The sequence below is a fragment of the Diplotaxodon limnothrissa genome, linkage group LG3 (genome assembly GCF_057381915.1).
Source record: "Diplotaxodon limnothrissa isolate DT_005_m linkage group LG3, D_limnothrissa_male_GT1.1, whole genome shotgun sequence".
Lineage (NCBI taxonomy): Eukaryota > Metazoa > Chordata > Actinopteri > Cichliformes > Cichlidae > Diplotaxodon > Diplotaxodon limnothrissa.
This window is the reverse complement of record NC_140598.1, coordinates 68,939,001-68,951,175: the sequence shown is the minus strand read 5'-3', so window position 1 is coordinate 68,951,175 and position 12,175 is coordinate 68,939,001. Positions and strand designations below refer to the sequence as shown.

The 12,175-nt window shown below is 57.7% G+C and overlaps 3 non-coding genes and 5 pseudogenes across 3 annotated transcripts; all 8 read right to left on the bottom strand.

The window, feature by feature from the left end:
• Nucleotides 1-355: 355 nt before the first annotated feature.
• Nucleotides 356-474, bottom strand: LOC146637507 (5S ribosomal RNA). Its single transcript, XR_014905837.1, has one exon. It is a non-coding gene; the product is annotated as a 5S ribosomal RNA (ribosomal RNA).
• A 1,021-nt stretch (nt 475-1,495) lies between these two features.
• LOC146637506 (5S ribosomal RNA) lies at nt 1,496-1,614 on the bottom strand (annotated as a pseudogene).
• Nucleotides 1,615-3,302: 1,688 nt separating this feature from the next.
• On the bottom strand, nt 3,303-3,421 carry LOC146637505 (5S ribosomal RNA). Its single transcript, XR_014905962.1, has one exon. It is a non-coding gene; the product is annotated as a 5S ribosomal RNA (ribosomal RNA).
• Nucleotides 3,422-5,388: 1,967 nt separating this feature from the next.
• LOC146637504 (5S ribosomal RNA) lies at nt 5,389-5,507 on the bottom strand (annotated as a pseudogene).
• Nucleotides 5,508-7,311: 1,804 nt separating this feature from the next.
• On the bottom strand, nt 7,312-7,430 carry LOC146637503 (5S ribosomal RNA; annotated as a pseudogene).
• Nucleotides 7,431-8,052: 622 nt separating this feature from the next.
• LOC146637502 (5S ribosomal RNA) lies at nt 8,053-8,171 on the bottom strand (annotated as a pseudogene).
• Nucleotides 8,172-9,703: 1,532 nt separating this feature from the next.
• Nucleotides 9,704-9,822, bottom strand: LOC146637501 (5S ribosomal RNA). The gene has a single exon (XR_014905961.1). It is a non-coding gene; the product is annotated as a 5S ribosomal RNA (ribosomal RNA).
• Nucleotides 9,823-11,789: 1,967 nt separating this feature from the next.
• Nucleotides 11,790-11,908, bottom strand: LOC146637500 (5S ribosomal RNA; annotated as a pseudogene).
• Nucleotides 11,909-12,175: the final 267 nt, after the last annotated feature.

Sequence of the window (12,175 nt, the reverse complement as noted above, 5' to 3'; positions counted from 1 at the left end):
GGTGTGGTGTAAGTGGCCTCAGCCAGCAGCAAAAGGGCCCTGGTGTGGTGTAAGTCGCCTCAGTCAGCAGCCACAGGCCCTGGTGTGGTGTAGGTGGCCTCAGCCAGCAGCCACAGGCCCTGGTGTGGTGTACGTGGCGTCAGCCAGCAGCCACAGGCCCTGATGTGGTGTAAGTGGCCCCAGCCGGTCACTCAGGCCCTGGTGTGGTGTAGGTGGCATCAGCTAGCAGCACAAGACATTGGAAAACAGCCAAAAGCAATGTCGTTAATGTGCCCTCATTAATGGGGAGCTGCTTTTGGTCTTTTAATACACACCTTCTCTGGATCAAAAGCGGTTCAATGACATGAAAATGAAAGGCTTACAGCACCAGGTATTCCCAGGCAGTCTCCCATCCAAGTACTAACCAAGCCCAGCCCTGCTTAGCTTCCGAGATCAGACGAGGTCGGGTGTGCTCAGGGTGGTATGGCCGTAAGCTGCTGGCCCCAGCACAATGTCTCAATTTATGGATTCAAGTGATTAGGTGGCAAGTACCTGAAGTTACGAAGACAATCCTATAACCATACCTGCATGTTTGCATAATACCCTAACCCAAAGGCTCAGTTTGGCATTTATCCAACAGCACAGGCCCTGGATTGTTGAAGATGGCCTCAGGAACCAGCACAGGGCCTGGTGTGTTGTACATGGCCACAGCAAGCAGCACAGGGCCTGGTTTGGTGAAGATGGCCTCGGCCAGAAGCGCAGGGCCTGGTGTGATGTGAGTGGCCTGAGCAAGAGCCACAGGCCCTGGTGTGGTGTAAGTGGCCTCAGCCAGCAGCCACAGGCCCTGGTGTGGTGTAAGTCGCCTCAGCCAGAAGCCACAGGCACTGGTGTGGTGTAAGTGGCCTCAGCCAGCAGCAAAAGGGCCCTGGTGTGGTGTAAGTCGCCTCAGTCAGCAGCCACAGGCCCTGGTGTGGTGTAGGTGGCCTCAGCCAGCAGCCACAGGCCCTGGTGTGGTGTAAGTGGCCTCAGCCAGCAGCCACAGGCCCTGATGTGGTGTAAGTGGCCTCAGCCAGCAGCCACAGGCCCTGGTGTGGTGTAAGTGGCCTCAGCCAGTGCCACAGGCCCTGGTGTGGTGTAAGTGGCCTGAGCAAGAGCCACAGACCCTGGTGTGGTGTAATTGGCCTCAATAGCAACTAATGCCCTGGTGTGGTGTAGGTGGCCTCAGCCAGCAGCCACAGGCCCTGGTGTGGTGTAAGTGGCCTCAGCCAGCAGCCACAGGCCCTGGTGTGGTGTAAGTGGCCTCAGCCAGAGCCACAGGCCCTGATGTGGTGTAAGTGGCCCCAGCCGGTCACTCAGGCCCTGGTGTGGTGTAGGTGGCATCAGCTAGCAGCACAAGACATTGGAAAAGAGCCAAAAGCAGTGTCGTTAATGTGCCCTCATTAATGGGCAGCTGCTTTTGGTCTTTTAATACACCCCTTCTCTGGATCAAAAGCGGTTCAATGACATGAAAATGAAAGGCTTACAGCACCAGGTATTCCCAGGCAGTCTCCCATCCAAGCACTAACCAAGCCCAGCCCTGCTTAGCTTCCGAGATCAGACGAGGTCGGGCGTGCTCAGGGTGGTATGGCCGTAAGCTGCTGGCCCCAGCACAATGTCTCAATTTATGGATTCAAGTGATTAGGTGGCAAGTACCTGAAGTTACGAAGACAATCCTATAACCATACCTGCATGTTTGCATAATACCCTAACCCAAAGGCTCAGTTTGGCATTTATCCAACAGCACAGGCCCTGGATTGTTGAAGATGGCCTCAGGAACCAGCACAGGGCCTGGTGTGTTGTACATGGCCACAGCAAGCAGCACAGGGCCTGGTTTGGTGAAGATGGCCTCGGCCAGAAGCACAGGGCCTGGTGTGATGTGAGTGGCCTGAGCAAGAGCCACAGGCCCTGGTGTGGTGTAAGTGGCCTCAGCCAGCAGCCACAGGCCCTGGTGTGGTGTAGGTGGCCTCAGCCAGCAGCCACAGGCCCTGGTGTGGTGTAAGTGGCCTGAGCAAGAGCCACAGGCCCTGGTTTGGTGTAAGTGGCCTCAGCCAGCAGCCACAGGCCCTGGTGTGTTGTAAGTGGCCTCAGCCAGCAGCCACAGGCCCTGGTGTGGTCTAAGTGGCCTCAGCCAGTGCCACAGGCCCTGGTGTGGTGTAAGTGGCCTGAGCAAGAGCCACAGGCCCTGGTGTGGTGTAAGTGGCCTGAGCAAGTGCCACAGGCCCTGGTGTGGTGTAAGTGGCCTAAGCCAGAGCCACAGGCCTTGGTGTGGTGTAAGTGGCCTCAATAGCAAATAAGGCCCTGGTGTGGTGTAAGTGGCCTGAGCAAGAGCCACAGGGCCTGGTTTGGTGAAGATGGCCTCAGCCAGAAGCGCAGGGCCAGGTGTGATGTGAGTGGCCTGAGCAAGAGCCACAGGCCCTGGTGTGGTGTAAGTGGCCTCAGCCAGCAGCCACAGGCCCTGGTGTGGTGTAAGTCGCCTCAGCCAGAAGCCACAGGCACTGGTGTGGTGTAAGTGGCCTCAGCCAGCAGCAAAAGGGCCCTGGTGTGGTGTAAGTCGCCTCAGCCAGCAGCCACAGGCCCTGGTGTGGTGTAGGTGACCTCAGCCAGCAGCCACAGGCCCTGGTGTGGTGTAAGTGGCCTCAATAGCAACTAAGGCCCTGGTGTGGTGTAAGTGGCTTCAGCCAGCAGCCACAGGCCCTGGTGTGGTGTAAGTGGCCTCAGCCAGCAGCCACAGGCCCTGGTGTGGTGTAAGTGGCCTCAGCCAGAGCCACAGGCCCTGATGTGGTGTAAGTGGCCTGAGCAAGAGCCACAGGCCCTGGTGTGGTGTAAGTGGCCTGAGCAAGAGCCACAGGCCCTGGTGTGTTGTAAGTGGCCTCAGCCAGCAGCCACAGGCCCTGGTGTGGTGTAGGTGGCCTCAGCCAGAAGCCACAGGCCCTGGTGTGGTGTAAGTGGCCTGAGCAAGTGCCACAGGCCCTGGTGTGGTGTAATTGGCCTCAATAGCAACTAAGGCCCTGGTGTGGTGTAGGTGGCCTCAGCCAGCAGCCACAGGCCCTGGTGTGGTGTAAGTGGCCTCAGCCAGCAGCCACAGGCCCTGATGTGGTGTAAGTGGCCCCAGCCGGTCACTCAGGCCCTGGTGTGGTGTAGGTGGCATCAGCTAGCAGCACAAGACATTGGAAAACAGCCAAAAGCAATGTCGTTAATGTGCCCTCATTAATGGGGAGCTGCTTTTGGTCTTTTAATACACCCCTTCTCTGGATCAAAAGCGGTTCAATGACATGAAAATGAAAGGCTTACAGCACCAGGTATTCCCAGGCAGTCTCCCATCCAAGTACTAACCAAGCCCAGCCCTGCTTAGCTTCCGAGATCAGACGAGGTCGGGCGTGCTCAGGGTGGTATGGCCGTAAGCTGCTGGCCCCAGCACAATGTCTCAATTTATGGATTCAAGTGATTAGGTGGCAAGTACCTGAAGTTACGAAGACAATCCTATAACCATACCTGCATGTTTGCATAATACCCTAACCCAAAGGCTCAGTTTGGCATTTATCCAACAGCACAGGCCCTGGATTGTTGAAGATGGCCTCAGGAACCAGCACAGGGCCTGGTGTGTTGTACATGGCCACAGCAAGCAGCACAGGGCCTGGTTTGGTGAAGATGGCCTCGGCCAGAAGCGCAGGGCCTGGTGTGATGTGAGTGGCCTGAGCAAGAGCCACAGGCCCTGGTGTGGTGTAAGTGGCCTCAGCCAGCAGCCACAGGCCCTGGTGTGGTGTAGGTGGCCTCAGCCAGCAGCCACAGGCCCTGGTGTGGTGTAAGTGGCCTGAGCAAGAGCCACAGGCCCTGGTTTGGTGTAAGTGGCCTCAGCCAGCAGCCACAGGCCCTGGTGTGGTGTAAGTGGCCTGAGCAAGAGCCACAGGCCCTGGTTTGGTGTAAGTGGCCTCAGCCAGCAGCCACAGGCCCTGGTGTGTTGTAAGTGGCCTCAGCCAGCAGCCACAAGCCCTGGTGTGGTCTAAGTGGCCTCAGCCAGTGCCACAGGCCCTGGTGTGGTGTAAGTGGCCTGAGCAAGAGCCACAGGCCCTGGTGTGGTGTAAGTGGCCTGAGCAAGTGCCACAGGCCCTGGTGTGGTGTAAGTGGCCTAAGCCAGAGCCACAGGCCCTGGTGTGGTGTAAGTGGCCTCAATAGCAAATAAGGCCCTGGTGTGGTGTAAGTGGCCTGAGCAAGAGCCACAGGGCCTGGTTTGGTGAAGATGGCCTCAGCCAGAAGCGCAGGGCCTGGTGTGATGTGAGTGGCCTGAGCAAGAGCCACAGGCCCTGGTGTGGTGTAAGTGGCCTCAGCCAGCAGCCACAGGCCCTGGTGTGGTGCAAGTCGCCTCAGCCAGAAGCCACAGGCACTGGTGTGGTGTAAGTGGCCTCAGCCAGCAGCAAAAGGGCCCTGGTGTGGTGTAAGTCGCCTCAGCCAGCAGCCACAGGCCCTGGTGTGGTGTAGGTGGCCTCAGCCAGCAGCCACAGGCCCTGGTGTGGTGTAAGTGGCCTCAATAGCAACTAAGGCCCTGGTGTGGTGTAAGTGGCTTCAGCCAGCAGCCACAGGCTCTGGTGTGGTGTAACTGGCCTCAGCCAGCAGCCACAGGCCCTGGTGTGGTGTAAGTGGCCTCAGCCAGAGCCACAGGCCCTGATGTGGTGTAAGTGGCCCCAGCCGGTCACTCAGGCCCTGGTGTGGTGTAGGTGGCATCAGCTAGCAGCACAGGGCCTGGTTTGGTGAAGATGGCCTCGGCCAGAAGCGCAGGGCCTGGTGTGATGTGAGTGGCCTGAGCAAGAGCCACAGGCACTGGTGTGGTGTAAGTCGCCTCAGCCAGCAGCCACAGGCCCTGGTGTGGTGTAAGTCGCCTCAGCCAGAAGCCACAGGCACTGGTGTGGTGTAAGTGGCCTCAGCCAGCAGCAAAAGGGCCCTGGTGTGGTGTAAGTCGCCTCAGCCAGCAGCCACAGGCCCTGGTGGGGTGTAGGTGGCCTCAGCCAGCAGCCACAGGCCCTGGTGTGGTGTAAGTGGCCTCAGCCAGCAGCCACAGGCCCTGGTGTGGTGTAAGTGGCCTGAGCAAGAGCCACAGACCCTGGTGTGGTGTAATTGGCCTCAATAGCAACTAAGGCCCTGGTGTGGTGTAAGTGGCTTCAGCCAGCAGCCACAAGCTCTGGTGTGGTGTAACTGGCCTCAGCCAGCAGCCACAGGCCCTGGTGTGGTGTAGGTGGCATCAGCTAGCAGCACAAGACATTGGAAAAGAGCCAAAAGCAGTGTCGTTAATGTGCCCTCATTAATGGGCAGCTGCTTTTGGTCTTTTAATACACCCCTTCTCTGGATCAAAAGCGGTTCAATGACATGAAAATGAAAGGCTTACAGCACCAGGTATTCCCAGGCAGTCTCCCATCCAAGTACTAACCAAGCCCAGCCCTGCTTAGCTTACGAGATCAGACGAGGTCGGGGGTGCTCAGGGTGGTATGGCCATAAGCTGCTGGCCCCAGCACAATGTCTCAATTTATGGATTCAAGTGATTAGGTGGCAAGTACCTGAAGTTACGAAGACAATCCTATAACCATACCTGCATGTTTGCATAATACCCTAACCCAAAGGCTCAGTTTGGCATTTATCCAACAGCACAGGCCCTGGATTGTTGAAGATGGCCTCAAGAACCAGCACAGGACCTGGTGTGTTTTACATGGCCACAGCAAGCAGCACAGGGCCTGGTATGGTGAAGATGGCCTCAGCAAGCAGCCACAGGCCCTGGTTTGGTGTAAGTGGCCTCAGCCAGCAGCCACAGGCCCTGGTGTGTTGTAAGTGGCCTCAGCCAGCAGCCACAGGCCCTGGTGTGGTCTAAGTGGCCTCAGCCAGTGCCACAGGCCCTGGTGTGGTGTAAGTGGCCTGAGCAAGAGCCACAGGCCCTGGTGTGGTGTAAGTGGCCTCAGCCAGCAGCCACAGGCCCTGGTGTGGTGTAAGTGGCCTAAGCCAGAGCCACAGGCCCTGGTGTGGTGTAAGTGGCCTCAATAGCAAATAAGGCCCTGGTGTGGTGTAAGTGGCCTGAGCAAGAGCCACAGGGCCTGGTTTGGTGAAGATGGCCTCGGCCAGAAGCGCAGGGCCTGGTGTGATGTGAGTGGCCTGAGCAAGAGCCACAGGCCCTGGTGTGGTGTAAGTGGCCTCAGCCAGCAGCCACAGGCCCTGGTGTGGTGTAAGTCGCCTCAGCCAGAAGCCACAGGCACTGGTGTGGTGTAAGTGGCCTCAGGAACCAGCACAGGGCCTGGTGTGTTGTACATGGCCACAGCTAGCAGCAGAGGGCCAGGTTTGGTGAAGATGGCCTCGGCCAGAAGCGCAGGGCCTGGTGTGGTGTAAGTCGCCTCAGCCAGAAGCCACAGGCACTGGTGTGGTGTAAGTGGCCTCAGCCAGCAGCAAAAGGGCCCTGGTGTGGTGTAAGTCGCCTCAGCCAGCAGCCACAGGCCCTGGTGGGGTGTAGGTGGCCTCAGCCAGCAGCCACAGGCCCTGGTGTGGTGTAAGTGGCCTCAGCCAGTGCCACAGGCCCTGGTGTGGTGTAAGTGGCCTGAGCAAGAGCCACAGACCCTGGTGTGGTGTAATTGGCCTCAATAGCAACTAATGCCCTGGTGTGGTGTAGGTGGCCTCAGCCAGCAGCCACAGGCCCTGGTGTGGTGTAAGTGGCCTCAGCCAGCAGCCACAGGCCCTGGTGTGGTGTAAGTGGCCTCAGCCAGAGCCACAGGCCCTGATGTGGTGTAAGTTGCCCCAGCCGGTCACTCAGGCCCTTGTGTGGTGTAGGTTGCATCAGCCAGAAGCCACAGGCACTGGTGTGGTGTAAGTGGCCTCAGGAACCAGCACAGGGCCTGGTGTGTTGTACATGGCCACAGCTAGCAGCAGAGGGCCAGGTTTGGTGAAGATGGCCTCGGCCAGAAGCGCAGGGCCTGGTGTGATGTGAGTGGCCTGAGCAAGAGCCACAGGCCCTGGTGTGGTGTAAGTGGCCTCAATAGCAACTAAGGCCCTGGTGTGGTGTAACTGGCCTCAGCCAGCAGCCACAGGCCCTGGTGTGGTGTAAGTGGCCTCAGCCAGAGCCACAGGCCCTGATGTGGTGTAAGTGGCCCCAGCCGGTCACTTAGGCCCTGGTGTGGTGTAGGTGGCATCAGCTAGCAGCACAAGACATTGGAAAAGAGCCAAAAGCAGTGTCGTTAATGTGCCCTCATTAATGGGCAGCTGCTTTTGGTCTTTTAATACACCCCTTCTCTGGATCAAAAGCGGTTCAATGACATGAAAATGAAAGACTTACAGCACAAGGTATTCCCAGGTAGTCTCCCATCCAAGTACTAACCAAGCCCAGCCCTGCTTAGCTTCCGAGATCAGACGAGGTCGGGCGTGCTCAGAGTGGTATGGCCGTAAGCTGCTGGCCCCAGCACAATGTCTCAATTTATGGATTCAAGTGATTAGGTGGCAAGTACCTGAAGTTACGAAGACAATCCTATAACCATACCTGCATGTTTGCATAATACCCTAACCCAAAGGCTTAGTTTGGCATTTATCCAACAGCACAGGCCCTGGATTGTTGAAGATGGCTCAGGAACCAGCACAGGGCCTGGTGTGTTGTACATGGCCACAGCTAGCAGCAGAGGGCCAGGTTTGGTGAAGATGGCATCGGCCAGAAGCGCAGGGCCTGGTGTGATGTGAGTGGCCTGAGCAAGAGCCACAGACCCTGGTGTGGTGTAATTGGCCTCAATAGCAACTAAGGCCCTGGTGTGGTGTAGGTGGCCTCAGCCAGCAGCCACAGGCCCTGGTGTGGTGTAAGTGGCCTCAGCCAGCAGCCACAGGCCCTGATGTGGTGTAAGTGGCCCCAGCCGGTCACTCAGGCCCTGGTGTGGTGTAGGTGGCATCAGCTAGCAGCACAAGACATTGGAAAACAGCCAAAAGCAATGTCGTTAATGTGTCCTCATTAATGGGGAGCTGCTTTTGGTCTTTTAATACACCCCTTCTCTTGATCAAAAGCGGTTCAATGACATGAAAATGAAAGGCTTACAGCACCAGGTATTCCCAGGCAGTCTCCCATCCAAGTACTAACCAAGCCCAGCCCTGCTTAGCTTACGAGATCAGACGAGGTCGGGCGTGCTCAGGGTGGTATGGCCGTAAGCTGCTGGCCCCAGCACAATGTCTCAATTTATGGATTCAAGTGATTAGGTGGCAAGTACCTGAAGTTACGAAGACAATCCTATAACCATACCTGCATGTTTGCATAATACCCTAACCCAAAGGCTCAGTTTGGCATTTATCCAACAGCACAGGCCCTGGATTGTTGAAGATGGCCTCAAGAACCAGCACAGGACCTGGTGTGTTTTACATGGCCACAGCAAGCAGCACAGGGCCTGGTATGGTGAAGATGGCCTCAGCAAGCAGCCACAGGCCCTGGTTTGGTGTAAGTGGCCTCAGCCAGCAGCCACAGGCCCTGGTGTGTTGTAAGTGGCCTCAGCCAGCAGCCACAGGCCCTGGTGTGGTCTAAGTGGCCTCAGCCAGTGCCACAGGCCCTGGTGTGGTGTAAGTGGCCTGAGCAAGAGCCACAGGCCCTGGTGTGGTGTAAGTGGCCTCAGCCAGCAGCCACAGGCCCTGGTGTGGTGTAAGTGGCCTGAGCAAGTGCCACAGGCCCTGGTGTGGTGTAAGTGACCTAAGCCAGAGCCACAGGCCCTGGTGTGGTGTAAGTGGCCTCAATAGCAAATAAGGCCCTGGTGTGGTGTAAGTGGCCTGAGCAAGAGCCACAGGGCCTGGTTTGGTGAAGATGGCCTCGGCCAGAAGCGCAGGGCCTGGTGTGATGTGAGTGGCCTGAGCAAGAGCCACAGGCCCTGGTGTGGTGTAAGTGGCCTCAGCCAGCAGCCACAGGCCCTGGTGTGGTGTAAGTCGCCTCAGCCAGAAGCCACAGGCACTGGTGTGGTGTAAGTGGCCTCAGGAACCAGCACAGGGCCTGGTGTGTTGTACATGGCCACAGCTAGCAGCAGAGGGCCAGGTTTGGTGAAGATGGCCTCGGCCAGAAGCGCAGGGCCTGGTGTGGTGTAAGTCGCCTCAGCCAGAAGCCACAGGCACTGGTGTGGTGTAAGTGGCCTCAGCCAGCAGCAAAAGGGCCCTGGTGTGGTGTAAGTCGCCTCAGTCAGCAGCCACAGGCCCTGGTGTGGTGTAGGTGGCCTCAGCCAGCAGCCACAGGCCCTGGTGTGGTGTAAGTGGCCTCAGCCAGCAGCCACAGGCCCTGGTGTGGTGTAAGTGGCCTCAGCCAGCAGCCACAGGCCCTGGTGTGGTGTAAGTGGCCTCAGCCAGTGCCACAGGCCCTGGTGTGGTGTAAGTGGCCTGAGCAAGAGCCACAGACCCTGGTGTGGTGTAATTGGCCTCAATAGCAACTAAGGCCCTGGTGTGGTGTAGGTGGCCTCAGCCAGCAGCCACAGGCCCTGGTGTGGTGTAAGTGGCCTCAGCCAGCAGCCACAGGCCCTGATGTGGTGTAAGTGGCCCCAGCCGGTCACTCAGGCCCTGGTGTGGTGTAGGTGGCATCAGCTAGCAGCACAAGACATTGGAAAACAGCCAAAAGCAATGTCGTTAATGTGCCCTCATTAATGGGGAGCTGCTTTTGGTCTTTTAATACACCCCTTCTCTGGATCAAAAGCGGTTCAATGACATGAAAATGAAAGGCTTACAGCACCAGGTATTCCCAGGCAGTCTCCCATCCAAGTACTAACCAAGCCCAGCCCTGCTTAGCTTCCGAGATCAGACGAGGTCGGGCGTGCTCAGGGTGGTATGGCCGTAAGCTGCTGGCCCCAGCACAATGTCTCAATTTATGGATTCAAGTGATTAGGTGGCAAGTACCTGAAGTTACGAAGACAATCCTATAACCATACCTGCATGTTTGCATAATACCCTAACCCAAAGGCTCAGTTTGGCATTTATCCAACAGCACAGGCCCTGGATTGTTGAAGATGGCCTCAGGAACCAGCACAGGGCCTGGTGTGTTGTACATGGCCACAGCAAGCAGCACAGGGCCTGGTTTGGTGAAGATGGCCTCGGCCAGAAGCGCAGGGCCTGGTGTGATGTGAGTGGCCTGAGCAAGAGCCACAGGCCCTGGTGTGGTGTAAGTGGCCTCAGCCAGCAGCCACAGGCCCTGGTGTGGTGTAGGTGGCCTCAGCCAGCAGCCACAGGCCCTGGTGTGGTGTAAGTGGCCTGAGCAAGAGCCACAGGCCCTGGTTTGGTGTAAGTGGCCTCAGCCAGCAGCCACAGGCCCTGGTGTGGTGTAAGTGGCCTGAGCAAGAGCCACAGGCCCTGGTTTGGTGTAAGTGGCCTCAGCCAGCAGCCACAGGCCCTGGTGTGTTGTAAGTGGCCTCAGCCAGCAGCCACAGGCCCTGGTGTGGTCTAAGTGGCCTCAGCCAGTGCCACAGGCCCTGGTGTGGTGTAAGTGGCCTGAGCAAGAGCCACAGGCCCTGGTGTGGTGTAAGTGGCCTGAGCAAGTGCCACAGGCCCTGGTGTGGTGTAAGTGGCCTAAGCCAGAGCCACAGGCCCTGGTGTGGTGTAAGTGGCCTCAATAGCAAATAAGGCCCTGGTGTGGTGTAAGTGGCCTGAGCAAGAGCCACAGGGCCTGGTTTGGTGAAGATGGCCTCAGCCAGAAGCGCAGGGCCTGGTGTGATGTGAGTGGCCTGAGCAAGAGCCACAGGCCCTGGTGTGGTGTAAGTGGCCTCAGCCAGCAGCCACAGGCCCTGGTGTGGTGCAAGTCGCCTCAGCCAGAAGCCACAGGCACTGGTGTGGTGTAAGTGGCCTCAGCCAGCAGCAAAAGGGCCCTGGTGTGGTGTAAGTCGCCTCAGCCAGCAGCCACAGGCCCTGGTGTGGTGTAGGTGGCCTCAGCCAGCAGCCACAGGCCCTGGTGTGGTGTAAGTGGCCTCAATAGCAACTAAGGCCCTGGTGTGGTGTAAGTGGCTTCAGCCAGCAGCCACAGGCTCTGGTGTGGTGTAACTGGCCTCAGCCAGCAGCCACAGGCCCTGGTGTGGTGTAAGTGGCCTCAGCCAGAGCCACAGGCCCTGATGTGGTGTAAGTGGCCCCAGCCGGTCACTCAGGCCCTGGTGTGGTGTAGGTGGCATCAGCTAGCAGCACAGGGCCTGGTTTGGTGAAGATGGCCTCGGCCAGAAGCGCAGGGCCTGGTGTGATGTGAGTGGCCTGAGCAAGAGCCACAGGCACTGGTGTGGTGTAAGTCGCCTCAGCCAGCAGCCACAGGCCCTGGTGTGGTGTAAGTCGCCTCAGCCAGAAGCCACAGGCACTGGTGTGGTGTAAGTGGCCTCAGCCAGCAGCAAAAGGGCCCTGGTGTGGTGTAAGTCGCCTCAGCCAGCAGCCACAGGCCCTGGTGGGGTGTAGGTGGCCTCAGCCAGCAGCCACAGGCCCTGGTGTGGTGTAAGTGGCCTCAGCCAGCAGCCACAGGCCCTGGTGTGGTGTAAGTGGCCTGAGCAAGAGCCACAGACCCTGGTGTGGTGTAATTGGCCTCAATAGCAACTAAGGCCCTGGTGTGGTGTAAGTGGCTTCAGCCAGCAGCCACAAGCTCTGGTGTGGTGTAACTGGCCTCAGCCAGCAGCCACAGGCCCTGGTGTGGTGTAGGTGGCATCAGCTAGCAGCACAAGACATTGGAAAAGAGCCAAAAGCAGTGTCGTTAATGTGCCCTCATTAATGGGCAGCTGCTTTTGGTCTTTTAATACACCCCTTCTCTGGATCAAAAGCGGTTCAATGACATGAAAATGAAAGGCTTACAGCACCAGGTATTCCCAGGCAGTCTCCCATCCAAGTACTAACCAAGCCCAGCCCTGCTTAGCTTACGAGATCAGACGAGGTCGGGGGTGCTCAGGGTGGTATGGCCGTAAGCTGCTGGCCCCAGCACAATGTCTCAATTTATGGATTCAAGTGATTAGGTGGCAAGTACCTGAAGTTACGAAGACAATCCTATAACCATACCTGCATGTTTGCATAATACCCTAACCCAAAGGCTCAGTTTGGCATTTATCCAACAGCACAGGCCCTGGATTGTTGAAGATGGCCTCAAGAACCAGCACAGGACCTGGTGTGTTTTACATGGCCACAGCAAGCAGCACAGGGCCTGGTATGGTGAAGATGGCCTCAGCAAGCAGCCACA